The sequence below is a fragment of the Notechis scutatus genome, chromosome 4, assembly GCF_049901735.1.
Source record: "Notechis scutatus isolate UNSWTSFEM ecotype Mainland chromosome 4, rNotScu1.2, whole genome shotgun sequence".
NCBI classification, from domain to species: Eukaryota; Metazoa; Chordata; class Lepidosauria; order Squamata; family Elapidae; genus Notechis; species Notechis scutatus.
Genome location: NC_142012.1, coordinates 103,430,154 through 103,457,275, shown reverse-complemented (window position 1 = coordinate 103,457,275; position 27,122 = coordinate 103,430,154).

Genomic DNA, 27,122 nt, shown 5'->3' with positions numbered 1-27,122 from the left:
TCAGTAAGGCTCCACCAATATAAGAAAGTTAATATTTTACTGAAAGTTTGTGATAGACTAGATTATCATATGCATAAAATACATTATACCCCACCAATGAACCAATCACAGTGATCTCTAAAAAAAACATCATCATCATCATAACATAGAGATTACAATTTCCCTATATTTTTTTCCTCTTTGGATAAAGCATTACCTGTAAAATACTTTCATATAGAGTACATTCATCTTCATCTGTTCTATCAGGCTCAATTAGTATATTCCTTCCAAGATGAATGCCGCACAGACTTCAGATAAGTCTACCTTATTACTGCAAAGGGCACATACACTTATTCCACAAAGCTAATTAAGGATTATTTCAAGGGTGGAAAAAAATCTGTACAGTTTTTTAAAAATGGAAAAGTTAGGAGTGAGAAAGCTGTATTTATCTATGCTATTCAGATGTGGACAGCTTTTTTTTAATTTGCAAGGTGAATTATCTCCAATGTGCAATACCAAGGTTTATTGCACTTAAAATGCATGAATACTACTTTAAGAAAAAAGCATTTGACTGATTTTCGAAAGCCAAAATTTGGACATTTCTATTAGCACAATAGTTATAATACCCAACATACAGAGGATAATTCCCCAAAAACTCAGCACTCATCTTTAGACTCAAATGTATTTTCATCCTTAAATCAAGAGATTTAAATAAAGTAAGAAAATGCCTAGTTTGTAACTATGAATACCCTGAATCTTCAATATTTTGTCTGATGAACATTTACAACCAAGTTTCTAGAAGCAATCATTATTTCCTAGAAAGAGGAGGTAAATTACGAGCAAATGGCTTTAAGATTTATTCTTATATCTCCAAGAGTTGTTCTTAAGACTCTTGAGGTTCTTTCTGTCTTCAAAACCTGGAAAAGAACCTCACATAACTGAAATTATTTGAACAGTTGGAATTATTCATAACTATTGGGCATGTAGTTATACATATGCATGCAATTATAAACTGGGAAAGTGTCATTGCTCTAAAATGGAGTGTTGAAAAACAATATCTCATTTCATTATGAGATGGGCAGCAAATAAATTCAATAAATAAATAAATCTTCATTCTTCCCCTGTGCTCCATATTTCAACTTGGGATGATGCCAGTGTAAGGTTCTTAGCAAAAAAAAAAAAAGGAGATAGTTAATAGTGACTTTTTTGGGAATGTTCTGTTCTGTTCTGTTCTGTTCTGGGTTTTGTATTAATGTAGCTTATAGCCCTGGGTTCCTATGCAAGTACTTCCCATATTTGACCCTGCTTTACTTCTTTTCTTCTCTTTTCGACTCTCAGCTCTCCAACATCTGCCATGTGCTACTGTCTGGGATCGAATGGCAGCCCATAGGCTTTAATACTGAAAAGTGAAAACAACAGCACCCATAGGAATGAATATGAGGCACATTAAATGTTGTCAGAGGCATAATAAAAATGTAAGAAAGTAAGTAAATAGTTTATTGAATAAGTCTCCAGTCCGTTTCAAGTCATAATTAAAATTAATAGAAAGAGTCTCTTGAGTATTACTTGTTATTTGTTTACATAATTCAAAGATGGGAAATATCCTTTCAAGCAAGAGGCTGTAAAACACAGATAAATATGTCTTGTCAGATTTATGAACATGCCTCTTCTAGAAGATTCTGTAGGACGAACACAATACAGAAGCCTGATGATGGCAGATGAGATTCTGCCGAAACGTTGCTACAACTTTAAAAGCACAACTATAATGACGTGGGAAAATACCCAAACAAAGCTAAATACCATACATGTAAGTACCCGCGAAAACTTAAGAAAATGTGTGTGTGTGTGTATGTGTGTGTGTCACTTATCTGGAAGCCTGCACTCACAAACAAAAAAATCTCCACACCACAAGCCAAGCAAATACCTGGGCACAAACAGACACCCCCCCCCCGAATACCTCCAGCTCAAACACAACCCAACCAGGCACTGAGATGAAACCTAGCTTCCTAATAAATGATAGCCATCCTTTTACCCAAAGCCAAGCTGCACTAAAAGCCTCCAATACAGGAAACACAATGTTGCCCACCAATTAAGATAAAAAAACGCTACAAAACAGACAGAAGATATTAGAAACACCAATCAAGCAGAACACAGCAAACTCCAAGACCAATAAACACAGACCAAGACTCCCAATCAATCAGGATGAAGAAAAAACCATTCTAACACAGCAGTAGGCTATTACCAAATTTAAAACAGAAACGGCTATGAAAGCCTGGCTCATAGACAAACACAGTACAGAAGCCTGATGATGGCAGATGAGATTCTGCCGAAATGTCGCTACAACTTTAAAAGCACAACTATAATGACGTGGGAAAATACCCGAACAAAGCTGAATACCATACATATAGATATCAGCGAAAACTTAAGAAAACAAATATCAGACCTCTACGGGGAGGAAATAAACAGCCAGACCAAAACCTACGAGAAGCTGGAAGTTAAAAGAGCAGGAATACTATGTGACCTCAAATTCCTATGCAGCTGCAGAGACAACAATGCAACACCAACCAGCTTCAAATTAACATTTCATCACAGCACAGCAGCTACCAAACGTATCCTGAAAAGAACTGAAATGGCTCTACTCAGGAACGAGCTCCACAGAAAGAGATTCCAACTCGGCCAGTTAAACAAAGACCTCCTAACCCCACACCTGGAATTGAGCAACAAAATTCACCCTCTAATTGGGACAAGATAAAACCCTAGAAATCATCAAAAATAAATAGCAACCACCCAAACACCTCATGGAACTAGCAGAACACTGCTTAACCAACACATATTTCATATACAAAGGACAAAGATACAAGCAAATTGAAGGAGCCTCTGTGGGATCACCACTGTCACCCATCATTGCAAACCTGTTCATGGAAGAATTCAAATCCAGAGCCCTAGCCAAGGCCACCCACAAACCCAAACTATGGTTAAGATACATCGATGACACATTTGTTATTTGCCATGGAAAAGAAAACCTAAACAATTTCCTAAGACACCTAAACAGCACACACCCCAAAATCAAATTCACCATGGAAATGGAAACAAACAAACAACTGCCATTCCTAGATGTACTAATCTACAAAAAAAAGATGGCACACTAGGACACACCATATACCAAAAGAAAACACACACTAACAGCTACCTCAATGCCCAATCCCACCACCACCCAGCACAGATAAACTCCGTGGCCAAAACACTAATTGCCAGAACCAAACGCCTGGCAGACAAGACACACATAAAGACTGAACTATGCACCCTGACTAAAGTACTGACAGCCAATGGCTTCCACAAAAGCAAAATCACAGGCCTGATCCACAAAAACATACTGAAACATAATGGAGACCTAGAAGATGAACAGAGCTATGGAACAGCTGTCCTGCCCTACATAAGAGGTACTACAGATAAAATTAGTAAGATACTACACAGACATCACATCAAGACTGCCTTCAAAACAGACAGAAAAATAGCAGCCATCCTTAGAAACCCCAAAGATAAAATTGACCTGAAAAACCAAGGCATATATGAAGTCCCCTGCGCATCATGCTCTGCCACATACATTGAACAGACCAATAGAAGAATAAGTACCCACCTGGATGAACACAAAAATGCAGTAAAAAAGCTGGAACACACTTCCTCACTAGTCCAACACATGGAAGCCCTAGTCACTATAGAAAACCCCAGCTACAGAATTATCAGAGAAGCCATAGAGATTGAAAAAAGACCTGAAAGCATGAATAGAAGAGAGGACTCCACCAGACTGTCAATTATCTGGAAGCCTGCACTCACAGACAAAAAAAATCTCCACACCACAAGCCAAGCAAACACCTGGGCACAAACAGACACCCCCCCCCCCAATACCTCCAGCTCAAACACACCCCAACCAGGCACCCAGATGAAACCTAGCTTCCTAATAAACGATAGCCATCTGTTTACTCGAAGCCAAGCTGCACTAAAAGCCTCCAATACAGGAAACACAATGTTGCCAGCCAATCAAGATAAAAATAATGCTACAAAACAGAGAGAAGATATTAGAAACACCAATCAAGCAGAACACAGCAAACTCCAAGACCAATAAACACAGACTAAGACTCCCAACCAATCAGGATGAAGAAAAAACCATTCTGGCACAGCAGTAGGCTAGCACCAAATTTAAAACAGAAACAGCTGTGAAAGTCTGACTCACAGACGAACACAGTATATTATATTATATTATATTATATTATATTATATTATATTATATTATATTATATTATATTATATTATATTATATTATATTATATTATTAATTATATTATATTAATTATATTATATTATATTATATTATATTATATTATATTATATTATATTATATTATATTATATTATATTATATTATATTATATTATATTATATTATATTATATTATATTATTATATTATATTATATTACATTATATTATATTACATTACATTACATTACATTACATTACATTACATTACATTACATTACATTATATTATATTATATTATATTATATTATTATATTATATTGGAAACCAAGAAAAGGAATGGCCCTCTGTCTTAATGCCCTTTTTCCCAATTCATTAATGGTGGGTCCAATTTCTCTTTTCACTTTTGTATAAAGCTGCCCTGTTCAAACTATTGGTTAAAATTATTAGATATAATACATATATATTACCTAAAATAATAAATAAGAGGGTTGAATAAAGACTTCCATCCCTCTCTCCATAATTTTCATTTACATATGGCTATTTTAATAAACAAAACATTAAATCCAAGAAATAAGCTCTTATGTTACTTGTATTTATTTATCCGCCATTAGTGATACATTTCCGCCAACAATGGACAAGTTTCTTAAAAGCTGTTTAAAAAATACTGCACACTTTATCTCTTTAATCTGGCCCCAATAGCCTTTTAGGACTTTTCATTTGAGTTAAATGGATGTCCATCACAATATTCGTTCAAGTTTGGAAAAGTTGGAAGTCTGTGTTAAATGGAGGCTGAAGTGAGACTGGGAGATCCAACCTCTTAATTGTTTCTTGGGTAGCTCCTGAATTATGAGGCCTAATGTTTTCATGATGCAGTAAAAATGCTTTCTTGTGCTTAAACTCTGCTTAATCATTGTTTCAAGCTGTTGGGTGTTCTAAAGCAATCTTAGCAACTTTAAGATTTGTGGTCTTCAATCCCCAAAATTCCTCAGCCAGCCATGCTGACTGGGGAATTCTAGGAGATGAAGTCCACAAGTCTTCAAGTTGCCAAATTTGGAAATTCCTGTTCTAAAGTAGAACTGAGCTGACAGTGGTTCCAAGTTCAAGGAAATCCTTGAAGTGTATCATGAGTGCCCAGAAAACTCTAACTGTAAATATTCCTGCTTTAAGCTTTATGATGATATTCATAGACTGATAACGATAGACTGGTCATCATAATAATGAGCCCTTGCTTCAACAGTTGTGATGCAACTGTCAAGAAATTTCTCGCTTTCATTCCCAGAATAGAATAGAGTAGAGTAGAGTAGAGTAGAGTAGAGTAGAGTAGAGTAGAGTAGAGTAGAGTAGATTTTTTTATTGGCCAAGTGTGGTAGGACACACAAGGAATTTGTTGTGGTGCAAATACTCTCAGTATACATAAAAGAAAAGATACATTCGTCAAGAGTCAAGAATCGTAAGGTACAATACTTAATGATAGTCATAGGGTACAATAAGCAATCAAATCATACTAGGAAACAATCCATATAAATCATAAGGATACAAGTGACAAAGTTACAGTCATACAGTCACAAGTGGGAGGGAATGGGTGATAAGGAGTGATGAGAAGATTAACAGTAATAGTAATGTAGACTTTGTAATAGTTGAACAGTGTTGAGGGAATTATTTGTTTAGCAGAGTGCTGGCTTTCGGGGGGAAACTGTCCTTGTGTCTAGTTGTTCTGGTGTGCAGTGCTCTATAGCGTCATTTTGAGGGTAGGAGTTGAAAAAGTTTATGTCCGGGTTGTGAGGGTTTTCACAGCCCTCTTTCTGACTTGTGCAGTATACAGGTCCTCAATTGAAGGCAGGTTGGTAGTAATTGTTTTTTCTGCAGTCCTAATTACTCTCTGAAGTCTGTGTCTGTCATGTTGGGTTGCAAAACCAAACCAGACAGTTATAGAGGTACAGATGACCGACTCAATAGTTCCTCTATAGAACTGTATTAGCAGCTTTTTGGGCAGTTTAAGCTTTCTGAGTTGGCACAGAAAGAACATTCTTTGTTGTGCTTTTTTAATGATGTTTATGATGTTAGTGTCCATTTTAGGTCATGTGATATAGTAGAACCTAGAAATTTGAAGGTCTCTACTGTTGATACTGTGTTGTCTAGTATTGTAAGAGGTGGTAGTATGGGAGGGTTTCTTCTAAAGTCTACCACCATTTATACGGTTTTGAGTGTGTTCAGTTCCAAATTGTTCTGGTTACACCATGAGACAAGTTGTATAACCTCCTGTCTGTATGCAGATTCATCGTTGTCTCAAATGAGATCAATCACTGTTGTGTCATCTGCTAACAGATGGATCATTTGAGATGCAGTCATTGGTATATAGGGAGAAGAGAAGTGGAGGAGCCTTGTGCTAATTGTACAAATATCAGATGCCTAGCTTCACCTGCTGCTTCCTTAAGAAGATTATGATCCACTTACAAGTGTGTTCATGTACTGCTAGTTGGTTTAATTTACTTAGAAGAGTGTCTGGAATGATGGTATTGAATGCTGAACTGAAGTTACAAAGAGGATCCTTGCATAGGTATTTGGAGATTCAAGGTGTTGTAGGATGTAATGCAGAGCCATATTAACAGCATCATCTGTCGATCTATTTACTCAGTATGCAAACTGCATGGGATCTAACAGTGGATCTATGATGGTTTTCAGGTGGGACAGCACAAGCCTTTCAAAGATTTTCATAACTACAGATGTTAGAGCAACTGGTCTGTTATCATTCAGTTCCTTGATGGAGGGCTTCTTTGGCACTGGGATGATAGTAAAGCGTTTGAAGCAGGAAGGAACATAGCACATCTCTAGTGATCTATTGAAGATTCAGGTTAAGTTGGGGGCCAATTGGTCAGCACAGACTTTTAAACAAGAAGGAGTTATTTTGTCTGGCCCTGTTGCTTTTCCTGGCTTTTGTCTGTGAAATAGATCATGCACTAATATGACACTAATTATTGGCCAATCTCATTTCTATAAGTTTTCATATCTATCATTAGCAGGGGAAGAAAAACCCACCTTCCAATACTGATGAACATTAGTAATGTGACCAAAATATTCCTCCAAAATGCCAACCTTGATAGCAATTTCCCTCTGAGTAATTTGTCCTTAATCACAGGTCATCCACTTCATTCTTGATCATGTGGATCAGCTCTTTCACTGTCATTTTTTTTCTAATTATTATTATTATTATTGGCCCTGCAACAAACAATACCGATGTCAATGCAGTAAACAAACCTGTATTTGGCAGGACCCTTTTGGCAAAGATTCAGTCATGGCGTTTTGCTTAAAGTGCACTGACAAGTAATCACTGCAGGCTTCCATTTCATGAACAGTAACAACACAGCCTTTTTTCATAACAATTTTCCACCAACTGAAGTGAAAGAGCAGATGCTAAAAGATGCGTCAGAACTTCAAGCGCATTAGTACTGCCATCTATTGGCAATAACATTGGAAGCAATGTTTTTCATTCATTCGTTCGATATGTTTGTACGTCTGTGTCTCACTGTGTGTGTGTGTCTATACCTACATCTATAAATGTATACAGCTGTTCATCTCAGGACTGTGACTCCAGGCAATGAATATAAAGCTATGGTCATTTTAACAAAAGCCATAAATCTTGTGAATGCTTTGATATTGTATTAATATACATATCCTTACATTTTGTGTTGAATTGTATGAGACAACAATGCAGAAGTGAGGTATGTCACTTCTTTTGTTTCTGCTTATAATATAACCACCTTGCCTAGAAATACAGAGGCTGACACATCTCTCCACTGACGTCCAAATATGAATACTGAAATTGATATTTCCAGATTTCTACAAGATTATCTAAATAGAATGTATATGTGCACTAAACTTTTAATATTGAGAAAGGAGGTTCATTTTAAGCTGCATACCTGGCTACAATTTACCTTGGTGCTCTAATTTCAGATTAAGCTAATCTGACTCAAGATCTGCCCCTTTTGTTCATCGATGGCATCAACAAGATGGACAGCAGGATAGGTAGCATCTAAATTTAATAAATAAATAAGAGTCCCTTCAAAAGGGGTGGAACTTGCAATGCCATTTTTACAGGTGTGGGATTCTCCCAGTTCAGACCAGTTTGGGCGAACCCCTAGCTCCAACAATCAACTGGCAGCAAACCGGTTCGCTCTGATGATCATGTGGGCTTGCCCGCCCCTGCGCTGTACTTACCTATATCCTCTCAGCTGATCCGCATGGCAGAGCGCATTGCCACTCCTCAGCTGTGTTACTCCCCAGTAGTAACATAGCAGGTAAGTTTTTCTGGAAAGCTGATCACGTGTGCGCAGCGATCACCAAACCAGTTGTTACACTGGCAGCATTCCACCACTGCACTTTTAGCATTTGTCCTCTCTCTGCAGATTCTGTATAGGCGCTGTCTTCCAATTTCCCTAAAGTTTCCTTCTCTCACAAAAACACTTTTCTTTTCTATCCCCTATCGTTGTAGAACTTTCCTGGGGTCTTCCGCTTCCTGTTCTGATAGACATATAAGTCCAAAATGCAAATCTCTACAGTGACTGAAAATGTTCTACTTGTAAACCTGAGAATCATTTTAGCTATCTCACACTGCACTCTGTTGCACTCTAGCAGCACTGCAGGATGTTTGTCATATCAGATCTGAGGCTGTTTTCTTATCAATAGCTGTCATTTAACTACAGGCTGAAAAAAAGTCCTACCTGTCAATGAATACTTCAACTTCAACCATAACAATACACGAGCACACCATAGATACAAACTCAAGGTAAACCGCACCAAACTTGATTGCAGGAAATACAACTTCAGCAACAGAGCAGTCAATGTCTGGAATACTCTACCTGACTCTGTGGTTTCTTCCCCAAACCCCAAAAACTTTAACCTTAGACTGTCTACTATTGACCTCACCCCTTTCCTAAGAGGTCTGTAGGGGGTGTGCATAAGCACATCAATGTGCCTACCGTCCCTGTCCTATTGTTTCTTTTTATTTTTCTTATATGTATCCATTTCATGTATTCATAACTATGTTTATACTTATACCTGTTATCTTATAATCGCTTGACAAATAAAATTAATAAAATAAATAAAAATAAATAAAATGAACGCCGGTGACATTCAGAAATCAAATCCCCTCCCCAATAATTTGCAACATTGACATATAGCTGATCACTAGCTCTTTACAAATACACTCAATGCAGCATGAGATAGCAAAAAACCCACCTTTAAGTAACTTTTCTTCAAAAGGATAATTTCATTTAAGATCTATAGAGACAGAAATTGGGCCACTGTAATTAATTGGATGAGATGCTTCTTTTGCTATCTGTGCATCCATCTCAAGGGGAGTTTGAAGTACTGTAGTTGTTACATCAAGCCTTCAAGTGATGGTGGATGCTTCACAACTCAAGTAATGGATCAAAAGATGTGCTTCGCTTATGAGAGATTCGCGCTAATTGAACTACATCGATAAGGAATTATCTACTTGTCCAAGGTTCCAACAATCAGTAATTTAATTGTTAATACAAAGTATTCATTTTACATTTTCTGCAATCGTTCATCTTTATGTAGATGTCACTTCCATTTTAAAAACTACAATTTACATCTGTGACATAGCACTGCTGGTTCTAGATTTAATTTTCCAGTATGTTTGCTGCTTTTAAGTAATTATTATTATTATTATTTGTAAATTTTATTTGAGTTTTCACAAAGAAATACAAATAAAACATCTTTTTTGAAAGTAGCGTGAGCCCGGGTTACATTTCTTCGTACAGACACAAATTCAATTTCATGCTCATTTTTATGTTCAATTCCATATCTTATTACTGTTTTACATTTTCTACATAGCTTCTCCCCTCTTTTAATTTTCTTAATTTTATTTTAATTATCTCATCTCGATTCAAATCCTTATATTTATACTTTTTGTCTGTCCTGTTTCAATTTCATATTATCTTTTCTCATTAAACAAAGTTTCTCCTGTAGTTTCTGATTGGAGTATGACACCTTTATATATTTTAATTTTATCCATTTAACTCTTATTTAAGCTTCAATATATACCTTAAAGTTTAACATTCAATATAATACATAACTTCAATTCAGATTCTTCTTGGTACATTCTTAAAATACACACCATATTCTTAAAAAGAAAAAAAAAGGATTATAAATATATGTAGTTAAAACAACACATTCCATTCCAATTCAATTCTATCATTAATATTAATATTCATTAAAATCTTAACTTCTTTAACATTACTTTTCAATTAAATATCATACTTCTATGGGAACAGTTATAAGTTATAGTTTTTAACAGTTATAATTTTCCATAATTAACTTCCCCCCCTTCACTTATATTTTATAAAACATTAACTAATTAAAATGTTCCCGTCCCTTCCTAATTCAATTCTCTCATTTATTTTATTTCATTTATTTTATTAACAAACATTTCACAAGATTACAATAGCTATTTTATCCCTCATTTTAATCATACATTGTTTCGAATTTTCTAAAATTATTTCTAATACTAATATAACAATACAATCTTATGTACCTTTACAGAATCCCTTTTCCAGTTAAATTTTCACCCATTATCTCTAAATAGGCCCTGTTTCTCTATATCTTGTTTCTGTCCATTATAACTTCTTTTCCTTTCCTTCTTCCCTGTCTTCTTCTCTCTCCCCTTTTTACCGCCTTGTCTCTCTACATCTATTTCTCTCTTCTGTATTCCCCTCTTCTGTTGCTTTCCAATATTATACTTATTTTTCAAACTATTTTTCTTTTCTTTGGTTGTTTTTTTAAGTCTTAAATTTTCCATTCTCTTTCCCCCCTTCCCTTTTTCTTTCCCACATAGAATTACTTGTTCATTAAAGATGGCTTCTTCTTTGTCCCAGTCTTCTTGTTTTGCAGACGTTTCTTGTTGTTTCTCATAGTTCCAAATCTCCATTTCTAAGAATTGAAAAATGAAGCCGAAAGAGCCTCTCCCTTCTTATGCATCTTCTTTGTACTTTTTAAGTTCCATTTTCAATTCTTCCAGAAGTAGTGCCATTATATAAATTTTTAAACAACCACCCAATTAATTTTAGTCATTCAAATGTATTAACCAAGAATCCAGTGATCACCAAATAATCCAAATACACTCAAGCTGTTTCTTTTTGCTTTTTTTCACTTTCTCTTCCTGGGGTTCTACAATTTAGTTACCAAGTTTCAGTTAAAATGTATCTTTTAAAAGTCTTGTTAAAGTTTTACTGTGGATTCCTTTTAATTCCAGGCAGTCTCCTCTCTTTTTCCAGATCCTGCCCTTTTATTCTGTTTCTCTCCTTCCCTGTTTATAAAAATCTTTTTAATGTCCAGAAATCTTTATTATCCCTTTGACATTTTATTTTATTTTCAGCTTAATTGCCTGTTGATGTCAAAGCGGATTTTTTTCCCGATTTCTTATTTAAGTCTCTTGGTTGTCAATATAGGGAAAGGGAGAGAAGAAAAAAAAGCCAAACCTTTCCCTTTTCACTTTCCTTCGCTGCTTCCGAATCTTCTTTGGGAACGATGTTACTTTTTTTTTAGTTTAAATCCCAGGGTACTTTAGTTGTTGCTTTTGCAATTTAACCCGGTCAGCCAGAACTTTCACTTCTTATCTTCTTCCTGCACATTCTTTTCCGGTCGAGTTCTTCTTTGAGGTGGCCATTTCTGACCACCGTTGCAACCGCCTTCAGGAAAGGGAGTAATGGCCAGCTGAGGAGGAGAGATGCAGCTCTACTCAACCCCGTTGGCAGTCTTCCCCCTCTTCACCACCTCTACGGGGTGGCTTAGCCCTGAAACCAGCCGGCTCGGGGCACTCCAGCGGCGAGCCCAGACCGAAACTGCGCACGATTGTGGATTTCTGTCTGTCGCCAAAGAGGCTCAAAACCGGAAGCTCACTTTTAAGTAATTATTTTTAAAGTCATTGATGAATCCAGAATACATTTTTTAAATGTATGTTATATAAATATGTTTTTAATGAAGGCAACTGGGTCAATATATTTATTAGTAAGGATTGCATTATTTTATTTATTTCACTGGTTAAAACCAGGGGCTTACAAATATCCTGGTACTGTGCTCCTCTCTTTTTTTAAAAAAGTGATATATGGGAATAAACTATATCTAATGCTTTGCTTCATTTCCAATCTTGGTGTGGAAACAAGCAGTATATAAAACAAATATACTCAGGTAATTTCATTTTGGTCCAGGTCATATATAAAAACCCAGGTGAATAGATGCAATAAACAAACATAACCAACAATAACTCATATAAGCTTATTTCAGACAACAACATTTGTCACTCTGCTGATGACTATCTGATGATTCAATATACATTCAAGGAAAACTTTGCAACTGTCAAAGTAATTTTATCATGTTAATCAGACAGAATGATATTCGGGTAGAGGAGACAAATAGAGGTAGAAGTAAAGAGACAGATAGATAGACACACACACACACACACACACGAAACCATTTTTCAAATTTAGCAAGCTTAAGATATGTGAACTTCCCAGCTGTGAAATTATATCTATCTATCTATCTATCTATCTATCTATCTATCTATCTATCTATCTATCTATCTATCTATCATCTATCTAGAATGTGTGTGTGTTTGTGTGTGTGTTCTCTCTCCCTCCCCCTTGTCTCCCCCTCCTTCTCTCTCTCTCTCTCTCACACACACACACAGAGAGAGAGAGAGAGAGACACAGACACACAGAGAGAAATTGGTGAACTTAGAAAATGAAGACATATTGATGACATCATACCACAATATATTTTACTTACCCATTGAAGTAAATCTGTGCAGACTATAGTCCTTTAAATTGTTAGAATGAAGGAGGAGGCATACTGGATCCATTTTTGTCTTAAAATATTTCTAGAATGATAAAAAAAAAAGGAATTTCTAAAGTAAAGGTACTTTAACTTGGAAAGTAGTAATGTAATTGCAACCAACATGAAACATTCTTACATGTTGATGGGATCTGATAATGGTTTGGACCCAGTGGTGGGATTCAAATAATTTAACAACCAGTTCTCCACCTTAATGATTTCTTCCAACAACCAGTTCACCAAACTGCTCAGAAAGTTAACAACTGGTTCTCCTGAACTGGTGTGAACTGGCTGAATCCCACCACTGTTTGGACCTCAGTCAGGACATTAGAGACTCAGTTAGGGGCCTGAAAAAGAGATTTTAAATGTTAGATGGATTGGTTCCAGGTAGGTATTTTTTTTTTTAAGATGGTTCCACTTGTATTTCATATAACAGCTGGATATGAGATTAGGCTACCCTTCTCTCTTTTATTAGCAGCAGGTACAAATCTGGTCTTTTCATATTAGAAAAAAAATTGAATGGCAGGTGCAATCCTTTTAGTATTTTATATAATGTAAATTAAATGTGCACTGCAAGATATTAATGAATGGACAATAACATCAAAAAATTGATTTATTTCGGTCCAATGCTGCTATATAATTACTTAATTTTAAAAATAAACTATCAAACTTCAAATAAAAATATTTCTCAGAGATGCTTGGTATTCAAATCAGTATACTGCAGTAAATTGGATTATATGGCCAGAACAGTAATATTTGCATAGGGCAACACTCCATTCATTGCTAGGGGTCCTGTAAGGTGCAAGGATTCCTATCAGACATTTTAGACCCAGAACTCAAATTTACTGTTCTTTTAGCAGTTCAGAATAATACTAATACTATAATACTATTCCCAACAAGAAATCTTCTTGTTGATTCATTAGTACCATATGAATCATCACAACAGATTTAGTGACACATATAAAATAATCTAAAGTTATTATAGCTATGACAGAAAAAACAGGATTGATAGAGGGGAAAAAAGGAAGGATTATCTGTATTAATTCTAAATTCCAATTTACTAATACTTTTTGTCTGCTATTTCATGGCAGTCTAGCAGAAGTCTTACATCCTACAACCATTTTGTAACAGCTTTTTGTGTCTTTCAAAACTCCGGTGACCAAAAGTTCTTCATTTAAAAGGTTCCTTTTTTTCAGAAAGATGTCCTTTAGATTTCACAATTAAACTAATTTATCATAATTAACCACTTTCAAATTTGCCCTTTCACATTTGTCCTCCCCCCCCCCCCGAAAATATGGTCACCATTATCTAAGCAGACATCATCAGATTTCATCTCTAAGAAGACTTTTGATTCTGAGTCTCAGCCCTTGGGAAAGAAACATTTTTTATTGATCTTGTGTGCAAATTATTTCTTCTTTTCAACCTTCAGAGTGAAAAAATATCCTTTTTTGCTGAATGTTTTTGTTTAATTTTGTTAGACTGTATTTTGCTTCTTTTTTTTGAATATGATCTCAGTAATGTATTTTTGAACTTTATTTTATCAGCACTGTATTTCATTGATTAAAAGTATATCCTATATTTCTTAATAATTATTGCTTAGGAAAGAATATCACATATTCCCTAGTGATGAAAGGAAAGATAATTCTACTGCAGTGTAATATAACTTCAGGTAGTAGGGTGTTAAATAAAGCTGAGATATGGGATGATCAGTCTTAAACATTTGAGAGATTCAGAAGCAAAGAAAAAAGGAGATATGGGATAAGTCAAGAAAAGTCATTCCACTAGCATAAATGGAGTTGATTGTGTGTGTGAGAGAGTCTCAAATGAACATGTTAGATTTTTAAGTGATCTTAGAGAAAGAAATGGCATGGTGTTAATATCCCCATGTTTCCTTAGATTTTAATGTTTGATTTTAATTTATTTATGCTTTAATATATATGTATAGACATATTTTAATGACTGGAAACCACCGAGTTACCCGATTGTAAGATGGATGGCCAATAAAATAGATAGATAGATAGATAGATAGATAGATAGATAGATAGATAGATAGATAGATAGATAGATAGATAGATAGATAGATAGACAGACAGACAGACAGACAGACAGACAGAGAAATGTAATGTTACTTGCAGAACAATGAATGATTCTGTGAAGTAGACCTTAGAGGGGTAAGTTGAAAAGCGAGGAATTAAACCTTTTTCTTCTCTTAAGTCACACCTATTTCTCTAGTTTGCACTAATGATTTGTTGGGAAGCCACTAAACTTTTTAAAAAATTATTCAATTAATTTTCAGAAGCAGAAATACCACAGAATTGACTAAACACTAAATTATCTCCAAATATTATTTCTTTTTGTTGGCCCAGCTTCAAACAGCTATCTGAAAGATACCTTTAAGAATAGGGGGAAATTATTACTATAAGTATCAATTTTAAGAATATCTATATAGAAGTAAGCCTCCCTCATTTTGTGGGACTTGCTCTTAATTAAGTGGGCTTGCATCCCAATTTCAGAAATGTCAAGAAATGCTTGATAGCCTGTTCAGCCATATTCTTTGGTTCCAACAACACCTACTCTCTAGCAAGATCAGTGGATAAATAGTATTTCAGCCTGCTTTCCAAGACAGTCTCAAAAGAAAAAGGAAGCCATATGCCAAATACCATAGTAACAAGTATAAATTGCTAGTGGATGACAACATGCCATCTAAAGGGTATTGAACTGAATAGAAGACAGAATATTGAATATTTGCCAAGCAAAAATCACTTCCAAAGTGCTGCTGACTCGCATTCCACAGAGGAAGGTGGATTTGCCAAGTATTTAATCTTTATTGATTTTTCTATCTTTAATTATGCACTTCCCTCAAAGGAATAAAATGAGAACTAGATACATCATCTACAGGCTACTATGGTTGAGGCCCTCAGTACAGGTCCTATGGAGGAAAAAGCGGAAAAAGAGTCTAAAATAATCTCCTCTCCTGCCCAATTTGTAGTTAAATTAAGCTGAGACAAGCTAAGAATTTTCTAATCTCTGTTTCAGGAAAGGTATTTCCACACCATTTTAACTCCTGCTAGATGTCTTGAAGGATCTTGGATTGCTTTCAAAGCCCATTGCTATTATTCTTCTCATTTACATACTTCCTATATTATTTATATGGAAGAAATTTACATTTCCTATCCCAAATATTTTTAGTGAAATACAAAGATTGAAATTCTATAATTCCTTACACACTTTGCTCTATGTACTTTTTTCGTCTTTAGGAATCTGATGGAAAATTTTAGCATTACAGTCCTATAGAAGATCCATTTTATAAAGACAGTACAATGCAGCATCTGAGCAATTATTGAGCGCAATCAAGGATAGGTCTGCATAAAAATATCCATAATTACTAGTTGTGATTTGACCGTATTTTTAGACTTCATTGTTTATTTAGATTTTTAAAATGCAAATATTTATATGCCTGTAAATGTAATGGCCTTTCCTGAAAGAAGGAAGAGCTAAATCACACAAAAAATGGATGATCAATTGTACTTTGGATTAGAGAAAGCTTTCAGGAGAGTGAGAGGGACTAATATATTCTTGAAGAGCTTGATGCCATTGCTGGACTTTAGTCATTTTATTGTTTCCAGTTCTTCTGGCCCAGTGGACTTCATTTCATCAGCATTGATACCCAGTAAGTGCCTCTGAACTCCTGAAAACCCATGTTAGTATTTTATTAGATTTAAAGGGCACTCCCTAAGACTCTAAGCAGCTAACACCTCTAAAAGTAGAAAACAGTAAAATGAAAGAATAAAGATATGTTTTCAGAGGAGGTATTCAGTCAGTTTTGACAAGTTCTGGAGAACCAGTAGCGGAAATATTGAATATTTTGGAGAATCAGTAAATACCACCTCTGGTTGGCCCTGCCCCCATCTATTTGCTGCCTCCCAAGACCCAGCTGATTGGCTGGGTCTTCTTTTGTTGCCCTGCACAGGAGAACAGAGCTGGAAAGCAGGTTTTGGGGTGGCGAGGGAATGGAGATTTTACAGTATCCTTCCCCTGGAGTGGGGTGGAAATAAGAGATTTTGCAATATATCCTTCCCCTGGAGTGAGGTGGAAATGTGGATTTTACAGTATCCTTCCCCTGTCACATCCACCAAGCCACACCCACAGAACCGGTAGTAAAAAAAATGAATACCACCACTGTATGTTTTGTATGTATGTCCAGAAAAAATAATCCACCACAACAGAAAAAATAACAGAGATTCAGCAACTACATTAACCTCAGATGTAAAAGCAGAGTCAGGTTTTCAGAGATTTATGGAACAGCTTCAAGATAGGAGCAGTAGAGGTCTCCAGAGAGATGCTATTCCAGAGGGCAAGCACCTTGATTTAGTCACCTTGACTTCTGTTGACCTCTTTGGCATTTGCTTCAATTTTCTAAGCAACCAGAGCTTCTCCATTTACTCTCTCTTTCCCTTTATATGTCCAACATATTTAAGCTTTAGCTCTATGATTAGTGTTCCGGCGAGAAGTCTAGTTTTATTTCTTCTAATATCATTTTTTTCAAGTATTCCCAACAATTTTCTCCAGTACCCAATCAAAAGGCATTGATTTTTTCTTTGGCATTTCTGATGTCTCAGCTTTTTCCACCTTCTGCTACAATTTCAAAAATTATAGCTTTGATAAGATATACCTTTGTGATTAATGTGATGTCTAGATTTGTCACAGTGGTTCTTCTGAGTAGCCAAATGTCTCTATTTCATGGCTAGTGTCATCATTACTTTAAGCTTAGAAAGATAGGGTACTCCAGGCTTCTCCTCTATTTATCTGCACTGGATTGCTATTACTGGCTGACATAATGCTTCTTTTTTCAGTATTAAGGAACAGATTGGTTTTTGCGTTCTCTTCTTTCACCGTCGATAGATTTCTTAAGTCTTCCTTGCTTCCAGCTATCATCTGCATATCTGATGCTGATCCTCCCAGCAATTTTAATGCTGTCTACTATTTCTTGTAGTCCAACATTTCTCATGAAACAACAATATAGAACCACAGCACATTCTTTCCCCAATTTTGACCCACTAATTTGTTTCTCATTCAATTTAATTTTTTGCTGCTTGCTTATTATATAAATAACTAAAAGAGGATTGTTATATGTTTTAAGGACCGTCTTCAATTTATTAGAGGTTGTACAAGCATTTGTATAATTAGTAAAGTGAAAACAGCCACCTTTTTGGAACACTGTTGCCTTTTCCATTTTTTAATACATATTAGCAATATGGTCTCCCTTTTCTGAATGCGGATTCAATACTGGGCAGTTCCTATTCCAGATACTGTTGAAGGCTAGACTTTATTTCTTAAATATATACTACAGAAGGGAAGAATATATCAGTAGAGATACTAGTGGCTACTTTAGCTTATTATGAGTAGCAATAGCTTCATCTCATAAACTGTGTCTACATCAAACACAGGGAACTAAAACACAGGTGACTGTTTTTTGTGGAACAAAATCCTGAGCTTGAATTGTTTCTCCTAAGCTCCTGATAGCTTTTGCTTCAGATTAATTTTCCTTAAATCAATTCACTTCCATAAAAGAATAAGTGTGCAACATCTTTCTCTGTGTCTGCCCTTTATTTGTATTTGTATTTTTGTTTTTTGTTTTCTTTTTAATCTATTTATGTATTATTATTTTAATTATTTTTATATTTTATTTTTAATTTTTGTTGGATGATGGACATGTGTTTATCCCAATCATGCTTAAACTCAGTTATTGATCTCTGACCCACTACCTCCGTTAGAAGTTGGTTCCAAGCTTCCATTGCTGTTCTGTGAAGTAACACTTTTTAACATTACTTTTGAATTTCCCCTCTGACATTTCAGCCTACACATAAGAATTACCTAGGTCCAAAGTTTCTGGAATTAAAAAAGAAGAAGGGTTATAATATGTTCTGAGTATATACATATAAGAAATTTGAGGCAATATTGTTCAAGAAGCCATAGAAGAAATATTCATAGTTTTCAGAACTAAATTTTGGTGGCTAATAAAGTAATATTGATTACTCTGTGCTGCAGCTCTTTTCGCTCTTACAGAAATTATTTGAGCTGAACATCTGATCATTAAGCAGATCTTGCTTTTTCTGCTATAAAAACAGAAATTCAGAAGTGGGATTCTTTTCCTATTAGTAGATTTCCTTTTATTAAACCAGCTACGCCCTCTCTTAAAAGCCTTCAAAAAAGAAAGGTCATTCTTTTGATGCTTTACTTCACTGCACAAACATACTTACATTATTCTTCATAACAAATTGGCTCCGTTTCTGGTGGAAGCCTTATCTCTTTCCTCTTTTTTTTAATATAGCTTTCTTGTTATTTTCAGTATCACTGCAGGCCAGATTTTATTCTTTTATCTTCTTCACTTCATCACACTATTTATTGTTGTGTCTTTACTTCACTTATCTACTACTTATTAACCTAACAGATGCCAACCCTAGACTGAACCCAAAACAAGATGTTTTCAATAAATAGTTCAATTTATTGTTGCAACTCTCTTACCATCATCATTCTCCACATGTTCTCTTCTATTTCTCCAAATGTCCTGATATTCAACAAAGGAAATTTAAAAAAAACACCTCATGTATTTCAGTTTTGAAAGAAATGTATGCATCCTATGAAATGCATCAATCCTGACTTTGCATGAAAAAAATGGGAAGGGAGGGGAAATCCTCATTTTTACTCTATTCCCAAATGTATGGAACAAGGTACATTATGTGTTTGAATGTTTTTGAGCTTCTTTAAGCAATTAAAGGAAATAGGAAATTTAGATTACCAATGTACTGATTCTTCTCTCACAGGCCATTAGGTCCCCTACACACACACACACACACACACACACACACACACCATCAAAAAAAAAAACCTGTAAATAGCATTTTTCACATTGTTGTGCAAAACTAAGGGTATGTTCTCAACTTTGTCATCTTGATCTTCCCTATAACCTCTTTAACCTGGGATGTTACCTTTCACACAGATGTCCTTTCCCTCTTCACAATGTTTTACAAGTATTGCCTTTCTGATCAGAAAGGGTAGATTCAATATACCTCTGTTATTTGCTTATGGTCATAAATAATTAGATACTTCTTTCCTGCATGGAAAAAAAAAGTTTAATAGCTCTAAGGTCATGAAAGAATTCACTGTCAATTTGTTTCCTTTTCAATGAAATCACTTCATAATAACTTAATATATATATATTATTAAAAGTCTCATGTTTGTTTGTAACCATCAGTTGGGCAAAACAGTGCATCATAGGGCAACAATTTTTTATTCAACATACATAATTAGAGAATGCATCCAAAATCCATGACTCCCATGGGATTGAAATTTGGCAAATTTGTGGCCAATTCAATGCTGCAATGCCTCCATACTGCCACAATCAGATATAGTCACATGATTGTCATTTCCAATGCTCCCAAGGCATTCTGGGAGTTGAAGCCCACTCATCTTAAAGTTCCTAAGTTTAAGAAACTCTGATCTACAAGTATTGTCTCCACTCACCTTTGTGTGAGGGCGGGTGGGTGGGAGAGAAATAAGCCCAACTCATTATCAGTCCCATCATGGAATGGTAGACAGAACCACAGAGATAGCTTCAGAAGTTACTGGGCTTAGGAAATACTAAGAGAAAAAGTCATAATTTTTGCTTGTGCAAATAGAAATTATGAAATACATAAAGAAATGCCAAGAGATCAGTTGAAAATTATAATTTTACTCTCTTTTTTGCCATTCACTCTAATCTCCTGCTGGCATTATGCATAAAGGCTGTATGTAGCAGCACGTATTATACCCAAAATCCTGCTGAAATCAATAAAGATCAAGCTCATGTAGTGTTATTTCGATAAAACCTCTGAATTGTGCCCAATAGTTCATATTTAGCAATGTAATTACTGTTCCTTTTTCTTGTTTTTGTTTTTTTCTCAGTTGTCTTTAGTGTCTGAAAAAAAGAATAAGCCAAATGACAAACACAGAAAGTGATGATAGATGTGCTAAATTGATTTATAATTAGAAAGCTATGGAAATCTATAAGGAAAGAACAAATATGATCATCGTTGAAAATACATCATTTTCTAATGTACAGCATAGAAGTTGTTCTTTTTAACAACTTTTCTTAAAAGATGTTTCAGCAGTTAATAGATGGAGGATCAAATCATATTAGAAGTACCCATTAAAACCCAGCATTGATGTTTTTCATTCAGAATATTTCAGTTCAAAGTTTTCTCAGGAGACCATAGATTGTGTTCACAACTTTTGTAGTAATATTGCTTAAAAGTTACAAAAATTGAGAGCTGCATTTAAAGAAAAGCAACAAAACGAAGTTGTTGTAGTTCTTTAATCAGATGCTTGCTAAGGAGGAGAGCAAAATATTTGTGATATGGAGATGTTTTATGTCGAAATATGTGCTATCATATCTTCATATCATTTAAGTTTTGATCACATTGGATTAGTGCTGTTCAACAGTGAATGATAGGCAGATAGCATAGAATCCTACATTCACTGCACATCCTGACTATTGACAAAAGTCACTGATAATTCTTTGCAACAGAAAAGACTGGATGAAACTTAAAATTGTTTAAAGAGTAAAACCTGGACCAGAGACTAATTTCCCAATCCTTCCCCCCAATTATTGGTTTTCTTTAAATTCAATGTTGCAAAGCTGCTAGAAAAGAAGAAAAATCTAGCTCAAAATTTAAGCTGCAAAGTGTTATATGAGAGTCTTTTAGGCAGACACCAGCTTTGTTTAAGATTTAAGACAGTTCTTTAATATGATTGGTGCATAAATGAACTTAATGGGATTAATGCATCACATGGTTTTATTGAGACCAAGATCATAAATTAGGGTATGCTGGCTTTGGAATCATACAAAATGCAAGTTTGCTGGTTACAGTTCCATGGCTGAACTTCTCATCAGGATTACTACAGACGGGATAAGATTATGTAAGAGTTGTTAATACCTTTTTTAATTTAAGGATTAAAACCCTTGCATGTTCAGGTGAAGAAAATGACCCTAAAGATAATGTAATAGTAATTAGGGAAGAAGATAAAATTTCAGTGGAAAAAAATATCAACATTTATTATTTATTTAATGAGAAGATATCCATCTTAATCTAGAGGAGGAGGAGCAGTTCAAACCAGATTGTACAGAAGATGAATTTGCACATTCATTATTAAATTCCTGGAATATCTCATTCTGAGTCTTATTGTTTTCTTTTAGATAGAACATTCCTTTTACATGTGCATAACTAATGTGATAACATTAGCTTCATTCCACCCCACTTGATCTGGAAGTAATACAATTATTGATTTGGAATGGAATTGTCTTATTCCAGCACAATATGAAATGAATTGCAATATGAAATAATATTTACCATTCATATACTCCACTTGTATATTCACAAATTGCATTCTTAAAACATTTACTTAGCAGTAAGTCCATTGAACAAATTAGAACTTGAATAGATAAGATGTATTGAAAATATTAATTTAATCCCTGCAAACATCGCAAGGCAATATTAGTTTTAAAATATTTAAAGTCCCCATTTGTTGTTATATGTAATTTTTGTCACTTATGACCCTATAAAATTTTCTCAGATTCACAGTTTTTATAGTAAATAACTTAATATGCCTTTCATAGTACAGAGAACAGTTTTATGTTCCAAAAATGAAGTTTAAAAGTTTAATGAATAAATAAAGACCCTTTTGAATATTCTTATTTTCCATGCTGGATAGGATATGTGTTTCTCTATGTGTGATTAAGAGAAAGAAAGGAAAGGAAATTCTGCATTTGCTTCATGGAAGTAATTTTATTTTTCCCTACATGCAGTAAGAACACTCTAAAGCTGAGTGGAGAATTAACCATCCTCAAACTGCAATTCTGGATTGTAATTTGTGACTGCATACAAATTACAGATATAAGAATAACCAAGAATAACTTACTTATAAGCACATTGTTTGATTCTAAACTTCACTTTCCCAGAGATACTAAAAAAAAAACTTTGTAACATGTAGTTTTAAGGAGTAAGTGTTCCATTTTCTTCCTCTGACATAATATATATTAGTGCAAACCAGCCAGTATATTTATATTGGCAAAGAAGAGCATTTGGGGAAGACCTTTAAACAGTTGTAAAAGCCTGATATATAGAAGACTGTATTTTGGCCCTGAATAGCCCCAAAGAAATGGGACGCAGTGGCTCAGAGGCTAAGATGCTGAGCTTGTAGCTCAGAAAGGCCAGCAGTTCAGCTGTCGTTACTTGTCCCAGCTTCTGCCAACCTAGCAGTGCGAAAGCATGTAAAAATGCAAGTAGAAAAATAGGGATTCCTGCTTTGGTGGGAAGGTAACAGTGTTCCGTGCGCCTTCGGCATTTAGTCATGCTGGCCACATGACCACGGTGTCTTCAGACAGCGCTGGCTCTTTGGCTTTGTAACAGAGATGAACATCACCCCCTAGAGCCGGAAGTGACTAGCATGTATGTGCAAGGGAAACCTTTACCTTTACCTTCTAGCCCCAAAGAAGTTGTGCCTCCAACAGCTTATTTTAGACTTTATTCTTTCATGCCTGGATTTAATATGACAAATAAGTAGTTGCTTTTTATTTTCAGGATAATATTAAAATACACCAACCATCTCTCTTTACTAGGCTATGAATTTAAGCACAATTGGTATAGACTTGGAAGGTTGGACTTCTTCACCCCACTTATTCAAAAAAGAACATAAAAAAACATATCAAATATGAAATATCTTTTTCCTGCCTTGAAAGGAAGTACATCCTTGGAATAACACAGAGCTGCTTTGAGGAAGTGTTGGCATGAGTGTTCTCTCCGTTCTGAATGCTCTGCTTTTGTCACATGGATTATTGTGTCATGTTGTGTTTCTTTCCAAATTATTTTCAGTGTAGCCCATACAGGGGCAGGGATCAGTTCCATTTCTACTGATTTGGGCTGAGAATAGGTGTGACTCAGATGCTGGGTTGAAATAGCACATAATGAACAGGATCCCTTTATTCTCTGCTCAGGAGAGCACCAGGATGTGCCAATTGCAATGGGAATATTGTTACTGGATTGCAGCCTTCATCTGTTTTACTAAACCAGCTTCATGTTTTCCTTTTATTAATAGCAATGCACTTCTGTTTCAGATATAAAGCAAAGTAGGGACTGGTAGGAAGAAAGGAGAGCTCTCCATCCACTCTTTTTCAAACTTACAGTTCAGCTGCAATACCTGATCAGCTTGGTTTTTTTTTTTTAAATTAAAAAACGCTTTATTCCCTCCAGCGCTCCTGGTACGGCATGCTTATTTATTGAGAAATTAATTATTCAGTTTGCTGATTAGACTAATAGCAAAACTGCCAACTTTTCCACGCAAACGGATATTAAATAGACATCTTTAATTTTAAATCAAGGCTAGAATTGTCTAAGATGCAGAAGTAAAAGTAACATCAGATGGGTTGTGAATGAAGGTTAGGGAGGGAGAAGAATTGTTCCTCTAGCTAGCACAGTGCTTTTCAAACCTACCAACTTTTACATGTGTGGACTTCAAATCCCAGAATTCCCCAGGTAGCTCTGGTCCAAATAGACGAAGTGCCCATGGTGACCACTAGCATAAATACTCATTTTTCTTTGTCAGCAGCCTTGAGACTGTAACTCAGGAGGAAAAGGACTGAAAGACACATTACCAAGATTGTCTGGTCAACAGCTATCTTGGTAACCAATAGTTTTACATGCAAGTGCTATAAGATTGCTGGATGCCTTTATTAAACTACACAGGGAAGGTGAACAGTACTTGGTTTGGCTTTCTCAGATATCAGTCACACTTTGTTTGTGCTATTTCAGAGAAGTTGGCTTTCCACAAACATCCTTTAAAATGTTATTTTCCCTATATAAATACTGAGGTTAGCAGTCCTGTACTTATCTCAATAGATTCACCTTTAAATATATATACATGTTTGCAATATTTATTATTTTTAAATAAAAGTTGCAATACACGTGGTAAACAGTTATGCATTGCATAAGTAACTTTTCACACCATTCATAATAAACACCTAAGTTTGTTAAACATGTTGGAGAAACCTTAAGCACCATTCTATTATCAAAAATCACAAAATCTGAATTAAACTTTGCAGGATTCATTAAGCTATCAAATAATGATGTAGTTAACTTTTAACCCTATAGTATATATTTCCCAACTCACATATAATGCAAAGAAAGTTATAGAAAACATAATATGTATTGATCCCAAAAATAATACTACTGGAACAATACTATTGTTCAAAAAAATAAATTTGCCAAAATATTTAGAGCAAGAATGTATTTTAAAAATTAGAGGAAGCTGAAACATTCCCACTTTTTAAATATTTTTTGGCATGCCATTTGATTTAGTTTCATATGTGTATTCTCTTGAAATAGAATTTAAGTAGTCCAGGATAGACTGGGATTTTGAATGCTCGTTTGGATCAATATCCTTTCTTCATAGTTCTTTAGTGATATATAATCTGAAGCAAACTTCAATCTAGCATAAAATAAAGTTTTATTGTAAAAATGACAGTTGGATTTAATTATAACAAATTTTTACTTGGATCCATTCCTTAAAACCAATTTTCACTTAAAATGATGCCATTTTCTTTCAAGCTGCTGTTTTGATGGCTGCATATTAAGAAAGGTAATTACAATCAATATAGAGAGAATTGAATAGAATGTTAGAGGTGGGTAGAATCCTCTTCATTTTCAAGACTAACCTTGGCAATCTGTATCTTTTCTTCTCAGTTTCTAATGTTTAAAGTGGGAAAAATTATTTACAGTGAATGAAAAGATATCTTGTGAATAAAATCAATATGACAAACAGAATAAAGATGGATCATGAATAATATATAAGATAATCATAGAATTTAAGAGTTAGAAGAGACTCTAATCATTTTGTCCAATATTTCTCAACCTTGCCAACTTTAGGATGCATGGACTTCAATTCCCAGAATTTTCCAGCCAGCTGGGAATTCTGGAAGTTGAAGTCCACACTTCTTAAAGTGTGCCAAGGTTAAAAAACACTGATTTAGTCCCTGTCCTGTAGAGTAACAGAATAACAGAGTTGGAAGGGACCTTGGAGGTCTTCTAGTCCAACCCCCTGCTCAGACAGAAAACCCTATACAATTTCAGACAGATGGTTGTCCAATCTCTTCTTAAAAACTTCCAGTGTTGGAACATTCAAACTTCTGGAGGCAAGTTGTTCCATTGATTAATTGTTCAGGAAATTTCTCCCTTATTTTTAGGTTGAATCTCTCCTTGATTAGTTTCCACCCATTGCTTCTTGTCCTACCCTCAGGTGCTTTGGAGAACAGCTTGACTCCTCCTTCTCTGGCAACTCCGGAGATACTGGAGTTGTCACCCCTAGTCCTTCTTTTCATTAGACTAGACATACCCAGTTCCAGCAACTGTTCTTCATATGTTTCGGTCCACTAATCATCTTTGTTGCTCTTCTCTGCACTCTTTCTAGAATCTCAACATCTTTTTTACATCTTTTTTTTTTTTACTGGCTCAGTATTCCAAGTATGGTTTTACCAAAACTTTATAAAGTGGTATTAACATTTCACATGATCTTGATTCTATCCCTCTGTTAATACAGCCTAGAACTGTGTTGACTTTTTGGGCAGCTCCACCAGACTGCTGGCTCATATTTAAGTGATTGTCCACTAGGACTCTAAGATCCCTCTCACAGTTACTACTATTGAGCCAGGTACCATCTAAACCAGACATGTCAAACTCACTTCATTCACGGCAGCGTCACGTGACCTATTTGGACTTTTTTTCCCTTCGCTAAACTGGGCAGGGGCAGACCAGCACATGATGCATCTGGGCCACCGGCCATGAGTTTTACACCCCTGACCTAAACTATACCTGTGCATTTAGTTTTTCTTGCCTAAATGTAGAACCTTACTTTTTTCACCATTGAATTTCATTTTGTTAGATAGTGCCCAATGTTCAAATCTGTCACGATCCATCTGTATCTTAAGCCTATCTTCTGGAGTGTTG